Source organism: Heloderma suspectum, chromosome 6 (assembly GCF_057233095.1).
Source record: "Heloderma suspectum isolate Gila_16-S chromosome 6, 16-S_ref, whole genome shotgun sequence".
NCBI classification, from domain to species: Eukaryota; Metazoa; Chordata; class Lepidosauria; order Squamata; family Helodermatidae; genus Heloderma; species Heloderma suspectum.
Genome location: NC_139463.1, coordinates 112,553,726 through 112,559,735, shown reverse-complemented (window position 1 = coordinate 112,559,735; position 6,010 = coordinate 112,553,726).

Sequence of the window (6,010 nt, the reverse complement as noted above, 5' to 3'; positions counted from 1 at the left end):
AAAGTCATGTAGCCCCTGTTCAGCAGACATTAAAGGTATTTGCACCCTCACCCCACTCAACAGATATAATGGAACAAAACAGTGTAAGTTAGATTAATTTAGCACAACTTTATTAACTTACACTAAGGAGGTTGGGATGGAACTAGGTGTGCAGACACTGTCATGTTAACACATTGCTAAGTCCCACCAGACCATGAATCTCGGGACAGTGCCCTGACTATCCCTATCTCCCTGGCTACACCTTTAAGTGTCAAGAGGTGTTCTCCTGAGTCACAATCCCTCAAGTCTCACAGCTCTAGGTACAGGGCCCATTTTGGACCTTAAGTTGTTTCTTTCTGTGCTCCCAAGTCCAAGAGCCCCGGTAGGCATATAACACAACTTCCCTTTCAGCTTTTGATGCCACCAGGAACTCACAGATGACTTGTACCTATGTGTCCTACATGTATTGCCTCTCCCCTATTGCAGCTTGCTTTGCACTGTGCTGTTCATTGGTTGACCAGAGAAGGTGGATGTCTCCTTTGACAAACTGCATCTGGTATCATATTCTCAGTTGCAGTTTCTTGCATCTTGGCCAAAACAATAGTGATTCTAGCTTTCATGGTCACCAAGCCAGCTTCTAGGATGAGGAAATGGGTGAGGAAAAGACAGCCCATCTCTGGTATTCTTTCCTGCTCCCTTATTCAAGCCACTATTTGTACAATAAGGCTTGCAAGTTTCCCCCCATTTTCAGTTGCTGACATACATTCACTGCCTGAAGAAATTGTACTGGAATCTAATGAAGGATCAGGCATTATGCTCTACTGTGTCTTGGGCTTTGTGGGCTTCTCCACCATTGTCAATTTCACTGTGGCTTTCCTAGACTGGAAGTTACATGACAGTTTTGATGAAGCCAAGTTTATCCCATTCTGCATGCTGGTCTTTTGCAGTGTTTGGCTTTCTTATGATCCAATCTACCTAAGCTCCAAAAGAAAACATATGGTATCTGTGGAGGTCTTCTCCATTTTGGTTTCTGGTGCTGGGTTACTATTTTATTTTATTTATTTATTGAATTTCTATACTGCCCAGTTGGCCAAAGCTCTCTGGGCTGCATCCTTTCCGCCAAATGCTACATTACTGTGTTGAGGCCTCATTTAAACAAAAGAGAGCTGCTAATAAAGAAGCAAAACTGAAGGAAGTGTACATGTCTCATAAGTACCATGCTGGCTCAGGAGACATGTTTCTACACATGTCTGCTAACTACCTCTTTATGTTTATGGGATGGAACATGGATGACTGGGGGGATTTAACTCAAGTGATGAACTCTATTCTGGTGGAGAACATGCTTATATATGCTTGGGAGAGCTGGTGCAGAAACTAGCATTTTTACCAAAATGCACAAGAGTCCAGCTTGCATAACTTTAGGAACATAGTGTAGGTAAGAAAGTTCCCTCATACGGTACTCTGGATCATTACAGAGGAACTTCAGGTGTGCTGGCTTTCTGGCATCTGTAGTGTGTACTATGGACCTCACTGGCATGACCCTTACAGCTTGGCTCAAGAATCAATTTTGTTCCAGAAAGCATGACCTCAGAATTGCAAGAAACAATATTAATTATCTGCAACTCCAGCACCAAGATATTGTTCCCTTCAGTTTCACTCAACCTGGGTCTAAGGTCTGGAACATCTTTTTGTTCCATATGTTGCAAAACCTATAATTATCTCAGAGTTCGGGCAGTCATTATTTCCGTTCAGGCAGCCTACAGACTTGTTGGGTCTTCAGATCAGCTCTAAGAATTCACCTAGCATTTGCTTGTCCCTCATAATGTTTTCCTAGCACCCTCACCACTCTTGTGCCTAGCCTACATTTGAAGGGCCATAGATCACCACTTCTTTCTTATCCTATCCATTGTTTATTTGTTCAGAGAGATCCATTGCATGTATCACCACAGAGAAAGATTTGCACCTAGTAAAACACCCATTGAGAGTCCAAGATCAGGTTTCAAGCATAATGCAGAAACCCTGTGAGTTCCTTTATCAGCCATTGTTGTGCCAATGCAAGAAGTCTTGCTCGGCGCATGAGTTGTCAACTTCTCACTCCAGAATCCAAAGGAGGTAGTTGGAAGCTGCTACCAAAGAGCTCTCGTCAAGCATAACCATCTTGGCTGCCTTTCCAAAACTTAAGGAGAAACCCCATTTATAAGGATCTCCACTGCAAATCACAATGCTATTTTTGGACAAAATTGTGGTGGCTCCAGGATCCCTAACAACAGCTTAGCCTTCATTCAGTCTCATCATTATCACTACAAGTGCTAGGAAATGGATGGAAATGGACTCTATTTGGATCTATCCACTATCCAGTTGTCACTTGGAAACTTGCTACTCAGTAGTGCCTCAACAGCATGAGGCTATTGCCCTGTTTTTGAAGCTTGGAACTAAGCTGAGAAACCCAGCTGTAGTCCGTGCCAATAGCATTTTTTCTAATTTTTGGTAACCAGCCAGGAAATACGTTGGGGTCTCCTTCCTCTGAAAGCAGGTGGTTACAGCCACTCCTGCTGTTTCCTTTGAATTCTCACCTAAATCTATTCATTTCCATCCTCACAGCCCATCACCTTCACCAGCATTTGAGCTTTTTTTGTCACATAGCCTTCCAATTATTTGGTCCCCTATTACCATAGCTCCACCTTCCCTTCCTTATTTGGCAAATGCCAATCCCGCCCAATCTTTGCTTTTAAGCATCTCCCCCCTGCCCCAGTTAGGTAACTTTAAAAAAAAAAAAAATCTTCTGTTACAAATGTGTATGCATGTGTTTTTGAGGACAAATGTCTGTAAAAATGAAGGTCTGTGTTCTTGGACTTTGAACAAGATAATTTCCCCATCTGAGTATTAGATATTCCTCATTTGGAAAGATCACAGTGCTTAAGTCTGCTGTGCACAGACCACACCTCAGGCTAAAGGCCCACTTAAGTCCAGATACACTATTACACATGTATACATCTGAGTTCACATATGCATGGGAACAAGGATACAGGACAGAACAACAGAGTCCAGATCAGAGCATTTCCAGAAATGGAGTTATTGAAAAAGTAAAACAAAAGGCGATTTAAATATTGACGATTGAAGGCTGTGCCAGAGAAGGAATAAAGGGGAAATGAGAAGTGAGGTGGCAGTGAGCCAAAGAAAGCTGTATGGTGATCTTTCAGTGTTTAGGAGGAAAACATGGGTTTTGATTAGGTGGAAACTGGCAAATAGAAGAAGAAGAACAAGTTATACCTTACCTTCCTTAGGAGCTGTCTGAGAATAATGTCAATGAAAGGGGGAGCTAGGGATGTAATATTAAATAAAATCTGTTCTGTCTGTATTTCATGGATTGTCACGCGCCTTTCGTTCCATCACAGCCCATCAATGGAAACTGATTTATTTATTTTTTTAGTTTCCAAATTTGTGCAAATTCACTCATGTGAAAATGCACACATTCCCACAAAATGTGCATTTGCATGCTTTAGCCTATGGGGGGAAATGTGCATTTTTCTATGACAAAATTCGAGCAAAATTTCCAAAGGTGAGGAAATAGTGTGCAAGTAGGCAGAATCTGCTGAACCAGGGAAAAGCCAGTCAGCTGTGAAATCTGTGGGTCAGATTCATAAAAAACCCAAATTCATTTGGTTATATTGCATATTTATCTGATAACGCTAGGGGGAGGAAGTTTCCTTAATGTAAATCCAAAGGTAGGCAGAAAGCACACTCTTTTCATGGCCACAGTGAGGTTTATGGGGCAGATAGCAGATCACACTGGATATGAATGCAGAATGGGATCCTAAAGCTGGGGTCCACAGTCAGTAAGGTTCTGTTTATCCTAGCAAGGTTTATTCTGGAATCGTATTGAATTCAGAGGTGTGAGAACTGGCTAGTCAGGCAGAGTTTTGTTGTTCAGTCGTTCAGTCGTGTCCGACTCGTCGTTACCCGATGGACCATAGCATGCCAGGCCTTCCTTTCCTGCGCTCTCCCCCAGAGTGTGCTCAAGTTCATATTCATTGCGTCGGTGATGCTATCTAGCCATCTCATCCTCTGTCGTCCCCTTCTCCTTTTGCCTTCAGTCTTTCCCAGCATCAGGGTCTTTTCCAGAGAGTTTTCTCTTCGCATTAGGTGGCCAAAATATTTGAGCTTCAGTTTCAGTATCTGTCCTTCCAATGAGCACTCAGGGTTGATTTCCTTTAGGATGGACTGATTTGACCTCCTTGCAGTCCAGGGGACTCGTAAGAGTCTTCTCCAGCACCACAGTTCGAAAGCATCAATTCTTCGGTGCTCAGCCTTCCTTATAGTCCAGCTCTCACAGCCATACATTACTACTGGGAAAACCATAGCTTTGATTAGACGGACCTTTGTCGGCAAGGTGATGTCTCTGCTTCTTACTATGCTGTCTAGGTTTGCCATAGCTTTCCTCCCAAGGAGCAAGCATCTTTTAATTTCATGGCTACAGTCACCGTCTGCGGTGATCTTGGAGCCCAAGAAAGTAAAATCTGTCACTGCTTCCATTTCTTCCCCTTCTATATGCCAGGAAGTGATGGGGCCAGATGCCATGATCTTCGTTTTTTTAATGTTGAGTTTCAAACCAGCTTTTGCACTCTCCCCTTTCACCCTCAACAAGAGGCTCTTGAGATCCTCTTCGCTTTCTGCCATTAGGGTGGTATTGTCTGCATAACGGCGGTTGTTGATAATTCTCCTGGCAATCTTAATTCCGACCTCTGATTCATCCAACCCGGCATTTCTCATGATGTACTCTGCATATAAGTTAAATAAGCAGGGTGACAATATGCAGCCTTGTCGTACTCCTTTCCCAATTTTGAACCAATCAGTTGTTCCATGTCTGGTTCTTACTGTTGCTTCTTGACCTTCATACTGGTTTCTCAGGAGACAGGTAAGATGGTCTTGTACTCCCATCACTTTAAGAATAAAGTAAATAAAATTCACTTTAAGAATTTGCCACAGTTTGTTGTGATCCACACAATCAAAGGCTTTAGTATAGTCAAAGAAGCAGAAATAGATGTTTTTCTGGAATTCTCTTGCTTTCTGCATGATCCAGTGAACGTTGGCGATTTGATCTCTAGTTCCTCTGCCTCTTCGAAACCCAGCTTATACTTGCGGTAGTTCTCGGTTCGCATACTACCGAAGCCTAGCTTGTAGTATTTGGAGCATCACCTTGCTGGCATGTGAAATGAACACAATTGTGCAGTAGTTTGAACACTCTTTGGCGTTGCCCTTCTTTGGAATTGGGATGTAAACTGACGTTTTCCAGTCTTGTGGCCACTGTTGAGTGTTCCAGATTTGTTGGCATATTGAATGCAGCACTTTAACAGCATCATCTTTTAGGATTTTAAATAGCTCAGCTGGAATACTGTCATCTCCGCTAGCTTTGTTGTTACTAATGCTTCCTAAGGCCCACTTGACTTCACGCTCGAGGATGTCCAGCTCAAGTTCAGTGACCGCACTATCATGGCTATCAGGGACATTCAGATCTTTCCTGTATAGTTCTTCTGTGTATTCTTTCCACCTCTTCTGAATCTCATCTGCTTCTGTTAGGCCCCTGCCGTCTTGGTCCTTTATCATGCCTGTCTTTGCACAAAATGTTCCCTTGAGATCTCCGATTTTCTTGAAGAGATCTCTAGTCTTTCCCATTCTGTTGTTTTCCTCGATTTCTTTGCATTGTTCATTTAAGAAGGCCTTCTTGTCTCTCCTTGCTATTCTCTGGAACTCTGCATTCAGTTGGATATATCTTCCCCTTTCTCCCTTGCTTTTCGCTTCCCTTCTTTCGTGAGCTACTTGTAAAGCCTCATCAGACAGCCACTTGGCTTTCTTGCATTTCTTTTTCTTTGGGATGGATTTCGTTGCTGCCTCCTGAACAATGTTACGGACCTCCGTCCATAGTTCCTCAGGCACTCTGTCTATCAGGTCTAATCCCTGAAATCTATTCCTCACCTCCACTGTATATTCATGAGGGATATGATTGAGGTCATACCTGAATGGTTTAGTGGTT